A 23,298-nucleotide genomic window follows, 5' to 3' on the forward strand; every position below is an offset into this window, starting at 1 on the left:
TCATGAATCCCTCCTCACTGATGTCTATTGTACTATCCTGCTGCATGCTAACTCTTCTTTCATGTTAGTCATTAAGCACCCAAATTGAAGGATGGGTAGCCCAGGTGCTCCTGAGCATCCTTTGCAACTGGTAGAGCTGAAATGTAGGGAACTCCTGATAACCACTCGTTCACCATTTGTTGCTGCAACATGTCACCCCAAAACTTAGTGGCTTTAAACAATAGTATTTATTTTGCTTGTGAAACTGCCATTTGGCTAGGAGTTGGAGGAGACGGCATCTCTTTGCTCCACTCCTGGGTGGCTGAGGTGGCATGAAGGCTGGCTGCTGGCTCTCTCACTGACTTGTGAGGCAGTTGATGCTGGCTGTGGGCGGGTCATCCATGTCTGCGGGCTGGGAAACTTTAGTGTGGCCTGGGTTCCCGTGGCAATGTGGTAGCTGGGCTCCAGGATGAAAGAGAGGGAGGGACAGAGGGAGGGCACAGTCACTAGGCATAAGCCTTATCACCCTAGGAAGTCATGCAACATTATTTCCACTGCATCCCTTTCATGCGAGCAATTACAAAGACCTGCCAAATTGCAAGGGGAGGGGAAATATACTCCACCCCCTGGATGAGAGGGTGGCAAGGTTCTGGAAGAACATGTGTTACTAGAAATATTACAGTAACCATTTTTGTAAAATAGTGTCAGCCACAGTCCAGCTTCACACTAGATGAATCGACAGGATTCTGTTCCTTTGGAAATAGTTCTGGTACCAAATACTATATCAGCCAGGATTTGATCAGAGAAACAGAACCTCAGGAATGATGTCCAGTATGGGATTTATTATAAGGATTTGACCTCGCGTAATTGCAGGTACTAGTTTGGTATATTATATATAGGTGTTGATTTTTATATTTGGGGCTAGTCCTGAAGTCACGGAAGGCAGTCAGGAAGGAAGGGTGGATGGAAAGTGCACAAGAGCAAGGACAGGATGAGCTAGCGACCCATGTAGATCTCTTCCTGCCTGCTTCACCTTCTGTGATGCTGGTGAACTGCAGGAGAAACTGGAGCCTTCGCTGAATAAAACACACCATGACCCCAGGAATGAGTAAGCTGATGAAAGAATGCAGTGGGACTTGAGGAGCTGTGGGAGCTATGGTGTGACCTGTTCCCTGCCACCCATAAGGTGAGCCGGCCCATCAGCAACAACCTGTGTGAGTGAGGCACGTCAGCACCTGGTGCCCGGTGATGACCTTCCCAGTAGTAAAGAAATACTGCTCCTGCTTCACTCTCGCCTCTGAGTCTTACCAAAATACCTCGTATGGCCCAAGGACTATGGAACCAGTCAGGGAAGGCAATTCTGGTAAATGTAGTTGGAGCTTTGCTAAGTTGACGCAGTACAGATGCACCACTGAGCTCCCACATTGCCTCTTCTCTCCGTACTCACTTGCTCTCCTTCCCCACTTGACTGCTCACCTGAGTTTCTTCAGTTATATACTTAGTTGTGATTCCTGCCTTCTTGCCTTGATCCTTCCATCCTGGCCTTAAAGCACTGCCCCTGGGACTCAGCCTAGTGGAGGGGACCTTGCTACTGCACAGCTGGATGTCTCCACATGGAGAAGAAGACTCTGCCCTTGAACCAGTTTTCCTTGAACACCACCTCCCTGGATTCTCTGTTGATGTGCTTTGCCCATCTCTTGGGATCCTGCAAGACTATTTGTGGCTCACTACTTCCTTCCTCACGTGATACCTGACTCAGTTCTTGGTGTCATTTGTAGCTGACCACTTTGCTTCACAGATTTTGTATATTGACAGTCCACGTATCATGCCGTAGACCATTCAAGCATTAGGCTCAGTCTAGGGCCACGTGGCTACAGGGGAGCTGTAATTGAGAGCATAGAAAAGACAAAAAAAATAGCATTGGGGAAAGGAAGAATTTGTAAATGATGGGCCTGGTGAAATCATGTAAGTAATCTGGACATTAGGGCATATCCAGGTAGCGAAGTTTAGAGCCAGATTATGAGCAGTGGTGATATGTATAGCTTTTTTGCTCGAGTATTAATGATTAATATCAGGGTTCCAGTAGGTGAGAGGCAAGGTAGACAGGCAGTAACTGGGGGAAAAGAAATGATGGAGAAATCTAATAAGGTGTGTATTAATTCAGACTAAGGAAAATTCAGACTAAGGAAAGCTTTTGAAAATAACCTCGCTTAAATTCCCAGACTTCTATTGATAATCATAGGACAGATTTTACCCTAATTTGAAATTTAGGGTAACTTCAGAAGTAGCATTCTAATCTGTTAGGGAATAAGAAAAAAAAGTAAAAAATTAGTCATTGGTGAAATAAATTGGTTTATATTTACACATGTATCCTTTAACAGTGTCTCTATATGTGAGGTTCTGGTTTGTGGGTATATTCTTGATTGGTTTTGAAATCTAGAGCATGTGTGAAATTTCCCTTTCTAGACCACCTAAATTTGTATACCAGGGGTTAAGAACCAAAAGGAATGATAAATTCCCCCTCACTGATTATGACTGAAATCTGTGCACTATCCAGTATCTTGTCACTGTCTAATTTCACTGTTGTTACCCAGTAGGGTTCGGAAGGGGATGGAGACTCCAGAAAAGGCAATGGCATAAGGGATCCATTATGGCTAATTAAGTTCCAGAAAGGAGCTTTAATTTTGAGGCATGATGGAAAAACAGTTGCAGAGATTTTTTGAGGAAAGACTGAGAGGAAATCTGTTATGATGTAGTTTCTTGGTATTTGAACCACTTTGTTGCTTGTTTTGCCAGGAGTTAGCTGATGCCAGATCAAGGCAAAGACAGAGGAAGGAAAATCAGGAAAGAAGGTAGAGAGGGAAAAGCCAAGTAGGAGGAAAATTGGGATGACAGGCATGTCTGAAGGAAGACAGTTCTTCAGAAGGTGAGTGACTGGTGCTTACTCTGGCAGGCAGGGCAAATAAAATAAGAGAGAATATTTTCATTAGATTTAGAGGCAAAGAGGTCTCTGGTGATCTCATAGAGATCAGTTTCACTGTTTCACTGGACAAGAGGAGTGTGGAAGGCACATTCCAGTGAATTGTGCCGTGAATGGACAGTAAGATAAATAAGAGCAAATTCCTGACACTGAGGATCTCAGAAGCAAGTTGGAAGAGACACACAAATAGAGAAATTATAAGCTACTCTTTCTGGCACCTGGAGAGAGTTTCAAGGAGTTTGGCTGAGAATAGGGGAAAGATACTAGAGTGGCCTCTGGAGAGGCAAGGTTACTATGTTTTACTTATTGCATATACTTATTGCTTGAAGTGAAGGAGACAAAAAGGGAGAGGTGGAAGGTAGAGTACAATGGATTATGGAAGAGGTCTCTAAGGGAGCTGGCCAGAAACTGAATTAGGAAGGTGGAGGGCATGGCCTTGGGGAAGGAGAGATATTGTTTCCTTAACACAAGGGAGTGAGAATGAATGTAGGTACACATAAGTTGAAAATTTAGGTAGTAGGAATTTACTAGTCTCTCCATCCCATGCCCCTCTTTAAGAAAAAAAATGATTGCTAGGTTTTACTGAGGTACTAAACATATATATTTTTTACTAATTACTTTTAAATTAAATCATAAATACAATTTGCATGCCTTAAACACCAGGAACACATGAATTAAAGACATTTTATTGGTGAATTTCATGTTAGACTTGGTTCTTTTAAGTACTTAATACTTCTCATGAGGATAAACTTTGCCAAATCATAGATATGAAGGACAGAAAATGTTGTCTGTAGACTTTGTCTTATTTATGTTTGTGAATTCCCCTCATCTCCATAATATACTCATTCTAAAATAGAGAAAATGGTAGAAATAGGTGGGGATCTAGCTGTTGGCCAGATCATCGTTTCCTTCTGTGCAACCCTTATCTGTCTCTGAAATACTGAGGGGCACACAAATACTAAGGTCACACAACAATTTGTAAAACACTGCATAAATCTTTCTCTGTTTTATAACATTTATTTGTACATCATTTCCTTTAAAGTGCCATTTAGAATGAAAATATCCCAACAGAGAAATTACAGTGGAAGTGGCACTTGTGAAGATGTGTGTGTGTGAGAGGGAGATTGCTTACAGGTAGAGGAGGAGTAAGCAAAAATGTAAATGTAAATTTATCATTTAATTGCTTAAAAATAGAATTTCTTTTGTTTCTACATTGGGTTTTAAATGACTCTTAAATAGTCATTCCTTTAACCAGGTAATTATTGCAGCCCCACCTTACCTCTCAACTCTTCTCATAGATTTTGAAGCAAGTCAAAGTATTAGATGTTCGTATGCAATTTGGCAGTTCCACAGCCCACTCCTTGCAAGCTTAATGCAAACAATGAAGGAGAGGCAAAAAGAGAAAAGGCAAAGAGATTTCTGTGTTGGAACTAAGAGTGAAAATTGACTCTCCTCTTCCCCTCTTGTAATTAGTTAGAAACGAGCTGCTTATTTTTGTTCTGGCAGAGACAATGTATGTTGTTATAAGAATTTAATTATAGTGAAATAGTCTCTAATGCTTTTTGAATGAGAAATGGTATCTCAACCTTAACTTTGCCTCTAACTGTGAAACTGAGATTATGTTAAAGCTCTGGCAAAAACTACTGGTAACAATAGTTGCTCTTTCCATGCTGAAATATGTGTGCTGGGTGAGGGGAAACTAATTGGGAAAAGTAAGTTAGCTAATTGTCATTCTTTTTATGCCAGTTCAGTCTTTTGAAGTAGTCCAGGACACAGAGCCTGCACTTCAAGGGGATGATGCCGGCGTTGGCACGAAAGGCTGGGCACTTCTAGATTTTATTCTCAGGTGATTCTCAGACGTGTAGAAATTTGGACCTGGACAATATTATAAGAACTATCTCATTTGTATGGCTAATGGAAAAAGGAGGAAAACAGTCACTAACAGTGATGTCACTTGCTCAAGGTTACAGATCCCATTTATAGATGGGGGGTTGGGGAGAAAGACAGACAGAAAAGAACATGGTTACTTGGAATTCACAGATAATTTTCAGAATCCAGTTGTAACAAGGAAGTTTAACTACTGCCTCTTTCTGAATTTATAGTGAGTATCAAGGCATTTGGTACTATCTTTTAAAATAGATGTTGAATAAATGGATGAATGAAGTGGAAGAGCAAAAGAAAGAATTAGAGAAGGAACATGAGAATGAATCTCTTACTTTTTTCCCTTCTCCTTTGAAAAGTGTTAAAGAGTGTGATCAAGTGAGACAGAAGAGGAAGAAAGATGAGATCTTTAAAAAATTGATAAATGGGTCACATAAAAATAGACTGAAAATTTTTTTCTTAAGGTTGACTTTTCTAGTAAGCAGTAGTTGAGGAGGAAGCTCCTGGGTTACAGGAGTTAACTATGTGGAAAATGGCAAGAGAGGGATTTTCCCAACAGTCACCTCTGCACAGCTATGCTGATATCGTGGTTAAAATGCTCTGAATTTACTGCTTAGGTTGTGACTAAATATCATATATGAAGATATGTGTTTATGATGATTATTCTGCACATTTGTGATAGCCCCAAATTTTATATCAAGAATCTGGCAACAGGGCTTTTTTTTGAGAACGATGTGCTTTTTGACAATTTTCTTTGCTTATTCATCTAGGTTTATAATTGCCCTAAGTCCAGGTGAAGCAAAACAATTTTTTTTTTCTAGTTTGGTAAGTTGATTACTCTGCGGATTCACTTCTACCCACTTTTCTTACAATTTCAGTATTGCAAATTAATTTTTATTCTCACCTTAAAAACAATAAAATAATTGCTTGTGTTTTGTGGTGAATGTTTAGTCTTAATAAAGTAATTCCTATTCAACTAACAATCCTTTCTTCAAAATCAGTATTTTGAAAATTTTTAGATTAACCAATTACAAGAATACATGACCCAAGTGGAAAAAGCAAGGGTAGCTGATTTCTTTAAATTATTATGGATTTGATAGATGCAAAAGAATGTATATGATGAGTATATATGTTATAGTATATAATAACTAATAGAAAACCTATGAACCTACCTCCCAAGTTAAGAAATGGCATGTTTCCAGTAATTTTAAAGTGCTCTCTCTTTTTTTTTTCTAAATTGTGGAATATAATATATTTACATAGATGCAATAACTTTCCAACTGCAATTTAACAAGCAGTTACAGAGCAAATTTCAAAGAATGTTATGGGTTAGAGTTCCATAGTTTCAGTTACTTCCTTATTGTGAAATATAACATATATGCAAAAAGGTGATAACTTTCAAAGTATGCTTTAACAAGTAGTTATGTAGGAAATTTACAAGAAAGTTATGGGTTACAGTACCATATTTTCAGTTATTGCCTTACTGTGAAATATAACATATATACAAAAAGATGATCACTTTCAAACTACAGTTTAATAAGCAGCTATATAGCAAATTTCAAAGAATATTACGAGTTACAGTTCCAACACTTCAGTTCTTGCCTTCTAGCTATTCTAATACCCTGGCAACTAAGAAAAAGGAAATTGCATAGAGATTCAGTATTAATAATCCATGGTTAAATTCTGTTTTGTCTGTTGCTCCCTCTTCCACTAGTTTAATCACTTGACTGATTTTCAGGGATATCTAGGCAGTGACCACCCGAACTTATTCATGTTGAAAAGGGGTGTCAACATTATGGGAAAAGGGGGCACAACTGGTTGATGTTCTTGAAGCTGTTGCCTCTGGGTTTTGGAACTTAGCTGGCATAGGAGCTCTTGGAGAATGTAAGTTTCTGAAGAATGAACTTAGTGAGTGAAACTTTTATAGAGTCTCAGATAGGGACCCAGGTATTGTGTAGGGTTTTGGGGATAACTGTTGGCTTGGGCTTATTATACTGCGTCCATTTGGGATATCTAGCTGAAGCTTGCATAGGCGTAACCTCCAGGACAGTCTCTCGACTCTATTTGAAATCTCTTAGCCACTGAAACCTTATTTTGTAGCCTTTCTTTTCCCTCTTTTGGTCCAAGAGGCATTCTTAACCCCTTAATGGTGGGGTCAGGTTCATTTCCAGAATCTGTGTTCCATGTCACCAGGGAGACTAACTCACCTGGGGGGCCCTGTTCCATGTCAGGGGGAGGGTGATAAATTTATTTGCAGAGTTGGGCTTAGAGAAAGTCCACATTTGAGCAACAAACAAGGTTCTCTGAAGGGGACTCCTAGGCATAATTATAGGTAGGCTTAGCCTCCCCTTTTTAGCCATAAGTTTCACAAGAGCAAGCCTCAAAGTCAAGGGCTTAACTTACAAAGTAGGGGGTTCCTAATTTCACATAGCATATGTTCTGTCCATGATAATCCATCTATATCTCACACTATCATTCCTTAGTTGTACAGTCTTCATCACTCTTCATTTTAAACAGTTCTCATAACCCAAAACATCCCATAGGTCTTTTCAGCCCTTAATTATTAGTCCCTAGAATTTGTATGGTACTAGTAAGGTATTTCTATTAATTGTAGTCCCTGGTATGCATTAGGTAGATTTTTCCCATGTACCACTCTCTTGTCAACTCTCTATACCAGTGTCATACCTTAGAAGTATTATCATGCAAGCACCTATCTATATTTGTAGTGCTGATCTGTGGGATACATGCCTTTAAACAGTCCCTTTCAATCCTTTTCACCTTTTATGCAGCTCTGATACTTATAATCCCATTAACAAACAATCATCACCCCAGCCACTCCCACCCCTTTAAATATCTGAAGATACTAGGTTATCATTCCCCCTTCACTAGCTCCTAGACCTGTATCTCTAGGTCACCAGTATTCCACATTATAAGACATTGATTTTAGATTGTTCAGGGAGTTCATAGAAGTGGTAACATACAATATCTCTTCTTTTGTGCCTGACTTATTTCACTCAGCATTATATCTTCAAGGTTCATCCGTGTTGCCATATGTTTCAGGATCTTGTTCCTTCTTACTGTTGCATAGTATTCCATTGTATGTATATACCACATTTTGTTTATCTACTCTTCAGTTGAAGGACACTTGGATTGTTCCCATCTCTTGGCAATTGTGAATAATGTGCTATGAACATTGGTGTGCAAATGTCTGTTTGTGCCACTGCTTTCAGATCTTCTGGATATATACCGAGCAGTGGAATTGCCAGATTGGTAATTCGATGTCTGGTTTTCTGAGAAACTGCCAAACTGTCTTATGCAGTGGCCGGACCCTTATAAATTTCCACCAGCAATGAATGAAAGTTACAATTTTTCCACATCCTCTTCAGCATTTGTTGTTTCCTGTTTGTTTAATGGTGGGCATTCTTTTTGGCATGAGATGGTGCCTCATTGTGGTTTTGATTTGCATTTTCCTAATAGCTAGTGAAGATGAACGTTTTTTCATGTGTTTTTTAGCCGTTTGTACTTCCTTGGAAAAATACCTTTCATATCTTTTGCCCATTTTATAATTGAGCTGTTTGTACTATTGGTTTTTAGTTGTAGGATTTTTTATGTATGCAGGATATCAGTCTCTTATCAGATACATGATTTCCAAATATTTTCTCCCATTGAGTTGGTTGCCTCTTCACCTTTTGACAAAGGCATAGAAGCTTTTGATTGTGAGGAGTTCCCATTTATTTATTTTTTTCTTTTGTTGCTTGGTCTTTGGGTGTCAGATCTAAGAAGCTACCTCCTATTACTAGGTCTTGAAGATGTTTCCCTCTTATTTTCTAAGAGTTTTATTGTGTATCTCTTATATTGAGGTCTTTGATCCACTTTGAGTTAATTTTTATATATGGTATGAGGTAGGGGTCCTGTTTCATTCTTTTGGATATGGATATCCTATTCTCCCAGCCCCATTTGTTGAAGAGTCTGTTCTGTTCCAGTTCATTAAATTTGGGAGCCTTATCAAAAATCAGTTGACCATAGATCTTGGGGTCTATTTCTGAACTCTCAGTGCAATTCCATTGATCAATATGTCTGTCTATTTTGCCAAAACCATGCTGTGTTGACCACTGTGGCTTTATTTTAGGCTTCAAATTCTGGAAGTCTTCCCACTTTGTCCTTCTTTTTAGAACATTTTTGGCGATTGGAGGTGATAAACCTCTCTTTTGGTCCCAGACATGACGTGAATTTTATTTTATGATTTTCTTGCTTTTTATATTCATGAACTGTATTGTTTACTTTTTCTTGTTTTTGGACATAATGTCATACTGTTTATGTTTTGTGATTTGCTTTCTGTACTCAAAGATTCCTTCTTTGTTATCCATATTGATGCATAGAGGTGATATAACTCATTTTTACAGCTGAATAGAATTCCATTTTATGACCATGCCACAATTTATTTATTCTCCAGCAATGGACATTTCTATTTTTTTTCCAATTTTTTTGCTGTTAAAAAAAAATGCTACTATATACAGTTATTTAAATGTCTCCTAATGCAGGTGTGGAAGAGTTTCTCTGGGATATATACCCAGGAGTGGAATTGCTGGATTGTAGGGTATGCACATTTTCAACTGTGTTGAATAATTCCCGGTTGTTTTCTCCACATCCTTACTATCTCATGATGTCTGCAGACCTTTTATGTTTTATTAGTCTGTGTGTGTTAGTGTCTCACTGTGGCCTCTATTACATTTTCCTGTTACTAACGATTCATGTATTACCTGGCTATTTAGGTTGCCTCTTCTGTGGAACTCCTTTTTGTGTCTTTTGCCAATTTTTCTATTGAATGTTGATTTAATTTTTAATCTTTATTTTTTTTGGATGGGGTAGATATTTATGATTGACTAAATGCAAGGGAAGTATTTTCTCTGAGATTTTGGACTTTCTTTTTAATTGTTAAGTATGTTGGTTTAATTTTCATCTTGTTGAATTGATACTTATGCTATGGTTAGTGCTTTTTCTGTCCAGCTTGTTCATGATAATACTTTTTGTCCTGAAATTAGTAGTATTTTATATAATAATTCTGCATCTATATTTACAAAAAAGATTGGCCTCTAATTTTGTTTTCTTATAATATTTTGACTGGGTTTTGGTATCAGTATTATCAGTGTTAGGATCTTTCTTCTTTTTCTGTTCTTTGAAAACATGAATAAAATTAGAAAACTTTAAATATTTGATTGCACTCCATTTTAAACTGTCTGGGACTAGCAATTTCTTTGTGGGGAAAATTTGAACTCAGGATTCAGTTCCTTTAATGGTAATAAGCCTGTTTAGGTTTTCAGTTTCTTCTTGAGTCCTGTTTTATTTTTTCTATAAATTTGTCCTTTTATTGTATGTTTTCAGATCTGTCAGCAAGACAGCCTGCCAGGGATTTGTCTTATTTATTGTACTTGTCAAAGAGCTCTCCTTTTCTTTGTTATTTTTTTTCTATTGCATCTTTGTTCTTTATTTTGTTCGTTTTTTAAATTTGTTTTTATTATATTCTTACAGTTTCTTTGAGTTTATTCTCATATGTTTTATTTTTTAAATTTAGGTGAACTACTTAAACTTTAATTTTTATTTTTTATATTCTAAGCATTTAAATATATAATTTCTCTCTACAACACAATTTTGATATAAAGCATTTTCTCTATCATTTAATCCTATTTATTTTCTATAGTCCATTATAATTTCTTTTGAGTTCTGAGTTATTTAGAAGTTTTTATTTCTAAACGTATTTTTATATTTTGTATTATCATGTTTTAACCTAATTTTGTTGTATTCAGAGCATGTGGTATGCCTGATACTAATTCTTTATGACCTTGCTGTATGGCATAGTTCAAGGGCAGTTTTTGCAAATGGTCTGCATGTGTTTGAAATAATGTATGTTCTTCCTTTTAATGTACATAGTTGAATATTTGTGCAGTAATGTTTTTTAATTATTTTGCTCAAAACCTCTGTAACATTCCTGATTTTTCGCTTAGCTGATCTACTGATGCATGAGAGAGTTGGTATTTCAGATTGTGACTTTTTCATTTTCTTCCTGTATTTCTGTAATTTGGCTTATATATTTTGAACTATGCTAGTGCATACTCATTTAGAATTTGTGAGTTCTCCAAGAAAATTTAACCTATGTCTTTTATAATGCATTTTGTCCATCTGTATCTTTTGTATAAATTTAATATACGTACTTCAGCTGCTCAGTTACTTTCTTAGCTGCTCAGTTACTTTCTTTCCATATTGTGAGTATTATTCCATTTCACTATAATGAAATCGTCATTGAAAGATTCTTATGTAGGAGGGTTACACATCAAAAATTTTCAAAAAATGGCATGAGTTTTTATATAGAAAATGTATTTGAAGGTAGCAAAAAGTTCAAGCCAGAGAGGCTGTTGTAGGTGCATCATGAGATGGTGGTAGACTTGGCTTGCAGTGGTAACATCTGAGACCCAGAGAAGGAGAATTCATTATCTGTTTGAGAGGAAGAATTGACAGATAATGGTGATGGAAAGTCAAGACTGATATGAGAGGGGGATGTGTGAATGATGAGGCTTCAATTTCTATCTTGAACGAGTGGTTCCTTAAAATTATTTACCAGGTTTGAAGTGTACTATCTTAAGTTCATTTTGTATGTTACCTTATTTATTTTTCTAGAATTTGAGAGTCTCCAAAGAAAAACTTTCATACTTGTTCTGTTAGAGAGGATAAAAATAAGCCATAGAATGCATGGGTCTCCTGTGAAAGGGCTTTCCATCCAAGCCCATTCATTAATTCTTTAATTAATTTATTTTTTTTTTTAATCATTCAACACATTCCATTAAATATGTGCTAATTTCTGGGCCTCTGACAGTGAATATGATGGGAATAGTGTGTGCCCTTACCAAGTTTACTAGTAAATGCAGACTAGTAAAAAGACATTTACCATGATACGGTGTGGGAATAGCTTTGAGAAAAGATGTATATGGTTCTGTGGTAGCACATAGCAGTAGCAGCCAGCCTAGATTTGGCAGAGTAAAGTATTGTAAAGATTTTCCCAAGATAATGATGCCTAAGCTGAAGGAATGAGTAGGGGTAAACCAGAGTGGGGGTTGGAAGCTATAGAGAGAGAACAGACAGGAGAGATCCTGGCACGGTTGAGGAACTGAGGAAAGGGTAATAGAGATTGAGAATAGAGTGCTAAGAGGAATGCAGCTGTTGGGCGGAAGGAGGAGCCAAATTATAAATAGCTTTATAATTTATCTTAAGAAGGTTCATATTTATTGTGTAACAAGTGAGGTGCTTTTGGAGGGCTGCATGGAAGAAATCGGCATGATGAGATTTTCATTTTGAAGAACTCTGACAGAAAAAGGATTGGAGTGTAAAATAAGGGAGAATAGTCACATTGATGATGATGGTGTCTTGAACTGGGTCTTGGATTGGCTATGGAGATAGAAAAAAATGGATTGATATGGAGACTATCTAGGAGATTAAGTAATGAACATTTAGTTCTTGAGTGGGTGTGTGATTGAAGAAAATAGGTGAGGCAGAAATTGTAGCCAAGCTATGGCTGGGGGCATTGGCTGATGGCATTATTATTCATCTGAGATAGGAAATGGGGAAGATCAGATTTGCTGATGAGGAGATATTTTAAACCTGTGGGATTTGAATTTCCTATGAAAAATCCAAGGGAGTTGTCCAGGAGGTATATATGGGTCCCTTGCTGTGAGAGTTCTGGTTAGACACTAGGGAGTCAGTAATAGATTGATGATACTTCAGGCTGTAGGAGTAAATGAGGTCACCCAAGTAATGTTTGTGGAATGAAAAGAGGAAAATATCTGATGGTCAAACATGGAGAAGAGCAGATATGCCTAGTATGCAAATGCCTGTAATAGAAAAATATAAAATGCACTGAGAGAGAGGAACTGTGCTAAGGGTTTTTAAAGAAGGGAGTAGTCTCTAGGGAGACTTAAGGGAACAGGAAAGTCTTTTTCAAGGAGATGATCACTGAAGAATGATGGTCAGTACTTGGATTTTGTAAGAGGATGATCCAAAAAGAAGAAACAATACAAGCAGTCACACAGAGGGGAAAAAGAATGGAATATCTTTAGAGACCAGTGAGTAATTGAGTTTGAGATAGGGCAGAAGGGTCAGCTGGAGCCATTTTACAAAATACTTAATGCGTTACAATATTTGAATAAGTTCACAATAATTAATTGCATTAACATACCATGTGAAAATTTATCTTTTATATATTTTATAAAGGCCACAGTTGACAGATGTTTTTTATTCCTGTATTTTCCCTTGATGCTCTTAATTGCACAGTCTTCTCAGATGCTTTCCAAAATCTTTTTTTGTTTGTTTTATTTTTTTGTTTTTTGTTTTTAAAGAAATATTCTGGTTGTATTTTAGGAAATTGATTAACTCTCTAATTTTGTTCATGTTATAGTAATCAGCGTGCATTATTTACTAAATTCTTACTAGCACTTAAGAGACAAAATTTGGGTTGAAATGATGAAATATATTTTAGACATGTGTTTACACTTGAAAGATCTTCAGTATTTTTTTAAAATGTCTTTCTAAGCTTTCTGTATGCATTTTTATTAGGGTAAGGAAACTTTGAGAATTATAAGGTGTTTTTGTTTTACATACTAGATATATGGTTGGTTAGAATTCAGGTTTTTAGATGAACGTTCATGTTTAATTAGGTGGAAGAATTTTTTTGTTGCTTTTTAAAGGAACATACAATCATAATGCTACGATGAAAAGTTCAGTACTTAAATTTCAAGTTTTCCTTTTACTAATATTTGAGAAATTAGGAAATATATTGGCTATCTGTTGGGTGTCTATACCCAGTCCTCTGGAGAAGTAAGGAAACTGCACTGTGTTCTAAGTGAGTTTATCAACTAGCCAATGAGAATAAGATATTTTTATATTTAAATCAATTCATTTTTCATTTCCAGTTCTTTTCCTTGACTTTTTTATTCTTATTTCTTTTAATTTATCTCTTGTTCAACCAGATTTCATTGTCAAGTAATTTAAGAAAATATGATATGTACTGCATTCCCTGAGATATTTTACACTTGAGAATGTTAGTCTGCTACTTTTATACTCTGTCAGATTGATGTAATAATCTAATTGGATTGTACTTTTCCTGAGAATTTTTTTAGAAATTTAGTGCTAAACTATCACGTGCTTGACTGGATTTTATTGTCAAATTGTTGTTTGTTTGTTTGTTTGTTTTTTGAAGCTCTCTTCTTGATACAAAATATCTATTTCTTTTATATGTAAAGCATATTTTGCCTTGTAAAATTCTTGGGTCACACTTAGAAATCTGTAGATGTTGCTTGTGCTTTTCTGCCTGAACACCTGATGAAGTTTTTTCTTTATTTTGAGGTTCAGTGACTTAAAGATGTAACTTCTTTTGGATCATTCTGTATCATTTTATTCTGGAACACTGTTGTTATTTCTATCTGTCCTTCCTTCATGTTAGGGAAAATTTGTACTATTATTACTTGAAATATTTTTCTTTCCAGATTTTGGGTTCTCAGGTTCAGCAAGTTTTAGGCTGTCTTTGTTCTTTATACCTCTTATCTTTTCTTCTGGAAAAAAAGAAAAAAAAAAAAGAAAAGTATTTGTCTTTTCCCCTTAATTTATCTAGAATTAAATTAGGCTTTTCCTTTCCATCGGTAATTCAGTTTTTAGCCATGTCTCCTCATTTCTTTACTTTTATTCATTTATTAGTAGCAAATTGATAAATTTTTTGGTTTCCAGTATGTTTTGAGGGCTCTGCAACATCTTTTAAATTTCTTACTATTATTTTATCATTTCATTTTGAGCTCCTGTTCATTGATTATTATTTTTTAAGTCCTCTGTAATGTAAAGCTTTCTGTTCCTTAGGTTGTATTTTATTTAGGAATGAGTGTTTATTTTCTCCTCTGCATGCTTGTTTCTTCCGTTTCCTATCTCTCTTTCATCCCTTTCTTATTTCCTTCCTTTTTATCCAGTGGTATGTTTACGTATTTGCCATGTTTCTTTTCATCTTGCCTTGTTTAATGGGGGCAGATCTTCTATTTGCTGTGATTCAGTGTTGGTTAATCTTACTTCCCGTCTTTCATGCCATAATTGAGACCTCTCTGTTTTCATTTGGGAGCTACAATTTGAGAATTAGTTGTTGTCTCTTCCGTTTTTCTGTAACTCAGGTTGAGGGTTGGAAGGGGCTTGTTCCAGAGCATGGAGGGAGGGGGAGGAGCTGGCCAGATTATGTGCAAGCTGTGTGGAAATGTTCTGCACCCCCTTTCCCCAATTTGGCCACATATGGACAATGATGCCCTTTCATGGGAACACTCTAGTGTAAACCTTACTTTTGATTGCGTGCAAACTACTTCTGTACTGCTTCAGGTGAGTTGGCATAAAGCCACTCCTTAGAGAACTTTGTGGTGTTACATGTCATTCTGTGGTTTCCCTCTTTACAAACATGAGCCCTGTGGCATAGATCTTTATTCATTAAAGAACTGAAATTTTCTCCACAATGTGATTATTTTAAGTACTTAAGATTACTTTGGGTACAGTAGCAGTATCTCCAGTGTTAAATAGCAAGGTCATTTTACATATTTTCTAGAGCAAAACATCTTCAGAAACCCTAAATGGGTTTTACATTTACCATATTTGTATATTGCTATTGCACCATTTCCTTTTGCAAACATAGAAACAACTTAATGTAAGGTGTGTTATCATTTTAATTAATTTTTCTCTCATTAGACTTTGCAGTTTTCTGTCATTCTTTGTGTTTCAGTTTACCATGATCAACTGTTTATGAAATAGGTTCATAAACTGCATGAAATCATAATGTCCAGCACCAGTGTAGAAAGATATCTTTACGTGGTAGTATTTGTCTCGTGGAAGGGAAGCAATTCTTTTCCAGAACTGATATAAATCCAGTTCTCACGTGGACAAAACATGCACAATCTTGGTTGCGCTCCTGGTGATTCATTAAGTCTTTAGAGTGCAGAAGGGCAGTGGCGGGTCACGCCAGGGCAGGATTTCAGCCGGGAGTCTGTCACCTTGTATCGATCCACCAGTTATTTGTTTCATTTATGTTTGAAGTTGCTCCACTGTGGCTGTGAATACTGCGGATTCCGTCTGAGACACATGAGATGGCAAAAGCAAACTGAAATCTATAAAGTTTACAGAGGAACTGGAAAGCAACCTTCCCAATCAGTTTATTATGTTTAGAACCTTCGCATCCAGTTTATTATGCTTATGTTTAAATGCAGTTGGTATCATACTCACTACCGTGGGGGACGGAGGTGACCCCTAAGAAAATTATTCATAGTATGAATCAAAGATGAGCCATCTGTGACTGAGGAACTACATCCTGTTCTAAATGATTATTATTACTCAGTTGTGTTGATAATCTTACTGATTGGGCTTACTGTATGGAGTCCATTTTGAAGACTATTTTAAAGACCACACATGATTCTTCAATAGAACATTCACAATGAAATTGTTTCAGGATAGTGGAAGAAGTTTCATTTATTGTCAATGTTTCTTTTCCCTGGTGAATCAAAACTGGCAATGTTAGGACAGTTTTCAAATGCTCATATAACAATTCTGTTATCTGTAGCAGGTTGCTTTGGTTTTGCATACTCATACGTATTTTTTTTTTCTTCCTTTTCTCAAAGTAAAACGCCCCAGAATTTTAAGAGATTCTTTGGCACTGGAACTTGGCATTTTTTTTTTCCTGAGTGTGGTTTTGTACCATTCATTTTGATTTAATAAACACTTACAGACTGTGTAACAGCGAAAATCTGATTGATATGGCTGGTTTAGTTGCATAGCCAGTCACTTTGTGAGTGGAGAATAAACAAGCAAATAAACAAACAAAAAAGCCTTTAAAAACCCCATTTTCCCCTCTTTGAACTATCTGGTCATTTCAGTTAAAATCTTATCTCTTTTTAATCATAGTTCACGTTAACACCATGAATGTTGTATTTTCATTGCCATAGGAAATATTCATAAACGCTATTGGAAGAATGGTGGTGATGGCCACTGTAAATTAAGAAGGGGGTTCCTAATTCTGAGACTCAGGAGAAGTGTTCACCATCTGTTTCCTAATCAGGGGCCGCAAAGGAATCAAACTAGAAATTACAGTTTGCAGTTTAGTGACTTTTCCTCTTTTGGAAATATTATCATGGATGCTGAACAAAACTGGAAATGGATGATACAGCCCATAGATATTATATATATATATATTATGTCATTGCCAGAGAACGAGGGTAAGAATTTTCCCAGTCTCCTACAGTATAGTGTTGCTCCTGCATGAAAGTCTGGCGACAAGTCAGAGAATCTGTCTGACATTTGGTTACAGAGCTTGTTTTGTTAAGGAAGTTCATATATTTGGATTGCATTAATGCCTCTTTCCCCAATTTTTAACCTCAGTATAAAAAACCCTTAAGTATGTTTGTGATCCCTGCTTGACGGCAACGTTTATTGTTTGTTTGTTTTGCGGGGGGGGTGGGACGGCAAGTATCTGTTTTTATTGATGTATTACATGTTTTTAAAAATAGCCAAAGTTTTTAAAAATACCTTGCCAATTTCTCTGATATATTTCTAATTTTGTGGTATTTATGTTTACAATTTTTAAGCATTTACAATTGGGGAAAAAAACACAACTTAGAAAACCGCAAACTTAAACCACACTTCTATTTCTTTCGAATGATGCCCTTCTTTAGTCACTGTTGACAGTTTCTGCAGCTTATGCAATTTTTTCTTAAAAAATATTCCACACCCTTTTCTTGCTTCCAAACCTTGATTTAACCCACTAAAAATGGGTGCTTTTGACAACATCTGCACTGAGAAATGCTTTCCAAATAAAACATTTGTTAGAACATGAACGATTTGTTTGGTATGTCCGAGAGCCTAAACATTTGATTCAACTGCCAGTATTTACTTTTCTGGCTCATGTTTCTACAGTTTTTCCACATTTTCATAGGCTAGCAGCCAAGTTGTCCAACAGTCGGATACCTCTTGGGAGTTGAAGTGGGGTGTGTGTGGAGAGTTGGTGGCATTAAAATGCTCCTGTATAGCCAAACTGGCATACATTATAACTGGTCGAAGTTAGCCCCACCAGCCTGAAAGCATATAGGTATGAAACCGCTCCCCATGCCTGCCCTAAATGGTTTGAGGAAGCCCATTCAGATCCCCTGTGACTCAAGAAAATCAGAACTCGTAGGGAAATTCATTCATTTATATACTGGATCCAACCATTCAATCATATGTTGGATCCAAGGTAATCAAGACACTTAGTACAATTGAGCTTTAATATGTTGTTATTGTACATAGATATCTTATGGTAGAAACTAACCATACTTGCGTAATGCTTTATAGTTTATAAAGTGCATCACCATGTCCCATTTGATCAATCATAATAAAAAATACTTGTAAGGTAAATGGTATCATCTACATTTTATAGTTGAGAAGTTAGTCATAATGGCTGGAAGTATTGACCCTGTGGTTTAAATCTTCATCATTTGATTCTACCTTCCACATTCTTTCCTTGTGCCGTGCTGGAAATAAGCCATGGACTATGGAAGACAAACTGACTTAGTGTAAACCAAAACTACATCAGATAGAGATCAAATTAAGAACCAAGAACTCTGTACAGTCAGCATCATGAGGTCAATCAGCAACAAACATTTGTTGACCCTAACTATGCACTATCGGATTCATAAAGTTTTGATTCGATAGGATCAGCAATCATAAGTAGCGTTATGGAATAAGAACAAAAGATAGATAAGTGAATATGCAAGTTTGTATCTATGTTTTGACAATAATAACATCTATACTGATGTAAATAATGTTTTCTCATTGTGTGTATACTGCATTAAAAGGGAGAATTTGATGGTAGCCAGATGCGGAAGATTGTGAGAATGTTGTATTGTTATATAACTGAGAGCTGTAGAAAAGTCTCTCTTCCACATATTCACTTGGGTTCTTTCTATAGATGTACTTGGTGTCAAATGGATAAAAAGATAGTGAATACACAGGACTCAGCTTTGAGAGGTTTATAATCTAGTAAAAAACCTGAACACAGTGGAGGAAGTGACTGCTGCTAGATTTGGTAGAGTAGAGAAATCTTCATAGTCCAATATTTGCCCCAGGGCTTAACGGTTGGGTAGGAGTTCCATCACCAAATAAGGAGGAAAGAGTATTCTCTCCAAGATGAACTAACTGTGGGCAAGTACTGAAGGGTAAAAGGGCATGTAAAAAAAATCTGGTGTTAGTAAATTGTTGCGGGGAATGGTGGAGAAGTTAGAAGCTAGTAGGGCCTGTTTGCTATCAGTGCTCTCCTTAGGGATGTAGGATAAATGGAAGAAAGTTACACATAATATCCATAATGGTTTTTTACCCATTTTCCCTTTCTGTTTCTTTATCCAGTCAACTTAAACTCCAGTCAGGATAAATTTTCATTATTTATAATATTTGTCTAGGATGTGCTTTTAGAATCTCTATGAAGATAGACTTTTTTTGTTATTGTTGTTCTGACCCCTCTCTACTACCAGTTCTGGTCCATTTTTCCTGGCTGTACTCTGCGCCCCCCTCTCCCTGCCCCCCCTACACACTGGGAGCCCTAACCCAGGAGCAGGCTAGTACTGCCTTGAGTTAGTATCCTCCATCTCCTATCTAGCAAAAACTTTGAGAGCCATTGCCATAAGCAGTATATATATTTTTTCAATCTAAATAGGGAAAGAGCATCAACTGCTGTGTTTTATAGAAATATAACTCATTGCTGATAACCAGATAGACTAGAAAGTAAATTGTTGGCAGCTGGAAAACCAGTTAGGGTCTGTTTAATATTCCAGTTAAGAGATGATTACCTGTATTTAGGCTGAAGCAGTAGAGATGGTGAAAGTGGGATGGACTAGAGTGCGTTACAAGAGGTAGCATCAGTGAGACTTGGCAATTGACTATGAGTGAGAACAATCAAGGAAGACTCCTTGATTCTCACTGGGGTGACTGGGCGAATGTTGGTATCATTAGTGAGTAGAGAATAATGGAGAAAATAAAGAAGTGGATGTTTTTAAAATGTGGGGTGGGAGAGAAATAAGGGAGACAAGACTATATAAACTTTCTTGGACACTTTTTTTTTTTTTTGAGAAAAACTGTAATGTTTACCTTAGACATTCAAAAGTTTTACAAAGAAATCTCTAAAGACTGTATCACTATAACAATCTTATTCTGTCATCCTGGAGGTTTATTTGTTCTCCAACTTCAAGATTCAAGAAAAGACAATTCTTTTTGGTAAACATCCTTAAGTTAATGTTTTTTGTTTTTTTTTTTTTTCTTTCTTGCAATTTTATTGAGGTAGAGTCACATACCACACAATTATCCAAAGTGTACAATCAGTTGTTCATAGTATCATCATATAGTTGTGCATTCATCACCACAATCAATTTTTGAACATTTTCATTACTCCAAAACAATAATAAAAATAAGACTAAAAGTAAAAAAGAACTCTCAAAACAACCCATTCCCCCCTCCCTCATCCTTCCCTATTATTCATTTACTTTTTTGTCCCCATTTTTCTACACATCTGTCCGTACACTGGATAAAGGGAGTGTGAACCACAAGGTTTTCACAATCACATGGTCACACTGTATAAGCTACATAGTTATACACTTGTCTTCAAGAATCAAGGCTACTGGGTTTGCAGTTCAACAGATTTAGGTATTTACTTTCAGCTATTCTAATACACTAAAAACAAAAGGGGATATCTATATAATGCGTAAAAATAATCTCCAGAATGACCTCTCAAGTCCATTTGAAATTTCTCAGCCCCTGCAACTTTATTTTGCTTCATTTCTCCTTACCCTTTTGGCCAAGAAGGCTTTCTCAGTCCACTATGTCAGGTCCAGACTCATCTTTGACACTTGTTAATTTATGGAAAATCCAAGTAGAGGATATATTAGGGTAAAGGGGTCTAGAATTCAGAAAAGAGGTGAGAACTGGAAATGGATTCTCTCTTAAGAGATTAAATTGAAGAGATGAGCATAAATCAGATTTCTCAGGGAAGACTGTGTAGAGGGAGAAAGATACTTACTGAGATGTGTGTTTTAGGCTCCTGATGATGATTTTAAATACCTCATAGAAGTCATGTGCTGGGACTGCAGAAAAATAGATGAATAAATTCCCTGCCCTTGAGAAATTTGCAGAAATGTTTTCTGCATTTACACGGTGCTTTCTGTTTTATTAAATCTTTTCACGTACATTACCTTTTAGAAAATGTCTTATATAGTTGTTTGATAAACATTTAATAAGGCAAGGAATGTCCCAAAATTAGAGTAGTCATTTTGCAACCAGTATGCTGACAGGCATAGGCAATGAGATGTACAGATTCTGCTCTTAGGTGGCCTGAAAGAGAGCAATATCAAATAATCATTTTGCATTGAGAATATTAGATAAAGTGGAAGCATACAGAAGAGGCATGATGGCATATAATTAACAGGAATTTCGTTATCCATCCACCTTAACTATCTGAGACTCCTTTGACAACTTGGAATTATACAAGTAAGGTCTCTGAGAAGCTAAATATATATCATAAGGTACATCCACTTTACTTACAAGAGAATATATTACAGTCTTAGGATCTATGTTATATGCTGTACAAAATTTAGCTGGCTTATTTTTCTGGTGTCAAAGTATACAATGAATGAGAAGCAGCAAATTTGAATTAACCGTTTTAGCAAATAAAAGGGCTTTAAGAATTAATTAGTTGATAAAAGAAAAAAAAAAAAAGGAAGAAAAAAAATTAATTAGTTGAACTTCCTCATCTTACTTAGGCCCAAGTATGTTGAGTGATTTATCCAAGGTCATCAGCTAGAAATAATAGTCTAAATCCACTTGAATCTTAGTCCAACAATTTTTCTATTCTACCCTAGGGCAGAAGGAACATCTGCAAAAAGAGCATGCCAACATTGAGAAATAACAGTCTAACAGACTATAAAATGCAGATACAAGAACTCATGAAGCACACCCGTTTCAGGTGATTTAGTATAGATACACTTCAGTGGGCCTTGAAGTTATTTCTGTACACAACATTGCACAGTCATTGATGTTCATAATTATTAGTCTGAGTCATCAAATCAAAGTTAACTTACGTCCCTTGCCTTCTATACAAAATATATTAGGAATATTTTCATTCCAAGTAGTTAGTATTTTTTCTTTTCAATTTGTAGTTAAAGGACAGAAATATTCACAATCCAGAAAGTAAAACCCTTCAGAACACACTATTCTCAAGAATAGTGTATAACAGACTTACTAATGTAGTTGCAGACCTCTCTTGCAACCTGTTTACTGTTTCACTAAAAAGACATTTGGTACAGAAAGTAATATGACCTATCTTAAAGGTTGTATTAACTTATTTAGAACAGAATTCCTCATGAGTGTTTAGAGGAGGGAGTGATCCGTATCAGATGCCTTGCCTTACCAAGCTGATTAAGTCTCATTCTTGGAAGATCATGCGAGAGGTTTTGTAGAAGTATTTTTTATCATTTGACTTTGTCTTGAAATTGGGTTACCTTAGACTCACATTTACACATTATCCATCTTACCCTTCTGGCTTTGAATACCACCATGCTTGATTTCTGCTTCCTGACTCTGTATTCATTTTTGTGGCTCTCTTTGTGCTCTGATTCAAACTCATTGTCTCAGTTTTGGTGACGGGGATAGCCCCATCCTAGCTGGATCCTAGCTCGTCATTCTTGGTTCAAACACTTTGGCTGTCAATCTCTCCATTTTCCACTCTTTATACCTAGGTCAGAAAAGCTGATTACCAAGTGAAGACTGTGTCTAATTATGGCCTTGAAAAATGTTACATTTATGTTCATAGGAAATGTAGCACAACAAAATAAGTGGCCTTTTGAAAGCAAAGGAACTTGTCAAAGTGAGCATTTTTATTTATCTCTAACCATATCCTGGCATTCATTTTGGCCACCATTTGTAACACTTTTAGCCCTAGGATTTATGGAATTAGTTTTTTTTTTATTTTTTTTTTTTTATTTTTTTTTTTTAACATGGCGAAATCAGATAGAAGTCAATTGTGTACTGCAGAATATTAACCAATATTTCACTGACTCTCCTGAGTAAATGCTGGCAAATTGCTGGGTATATAAATTCAAGGTCATTGGGTTTCAGTGCTGAACAGAGATGTTAGGTTCCTTTCTCGTGACTAGGGTAAAGGATTGTGGAGAATCGGGGCAATGTATGGAATTGACCACTTTGTGTGTCTGTGAGTGAAAGTTGTATTTTGGTCCAATCTTTTTGCACATGGTGCTGCAGGAGGCCACAGAGGTCAGGGCTGCATTCAAGCTTTCCTCAAATGAGAGTTGGCTGCCCTTTTCTTACAAATCCCCAAGGAAAAGAGATTTCGTGACCTCTGTTGACCGCACATTTCAGAGCATCAC

At 36.5% G+C, this 23,298-nt stretch overlaps 1 protein-coding gene across 5 annotated transcripts in view; it reads left to right on the plus strand.

Moving 5' to 3' along the window:
* The window catches only part of KLF12 (Kruppel like factor 12), a 512,320-nt gene that overhangs the window by 177,029 nt on the left and 311,993 nt on the right, over window positions 1-23,298 (plus strand). Inside the window, exon 1 of one of the 5 annotated variants that reach the window (XM_037799599.1) lies at window positions 21,847-21,878. The exons of the other annotated variants lie outside the window; for them this stretch is intronic. The gene's annotated coding sequence lies outside the window, so the exon portion shown is untranslated. Of the gene's footprint in view, window positions 1-21,846; window positions 21,879-23,298 lie in introns of those variants that run through there. 5 annotated transcript variants of the gene reach the window in all.

The sequence above is a fragment of the Choloepus didactylus genome, chromosome 12, assembly GCF_015220235.1.
Source record: "Choloepus didactylus isolate mChoDid1 chromosome 12, mChoDid1.pri, whole genome shotgun sequence".
In the NCBI taxonomy this organism is placed as follows: domain Eukaryota; kingdom Metazoa; phylum Chordata; class Mammalia; order Pilosa; family Megalonychidae; genus Choloepus; species Choloepus didactylus.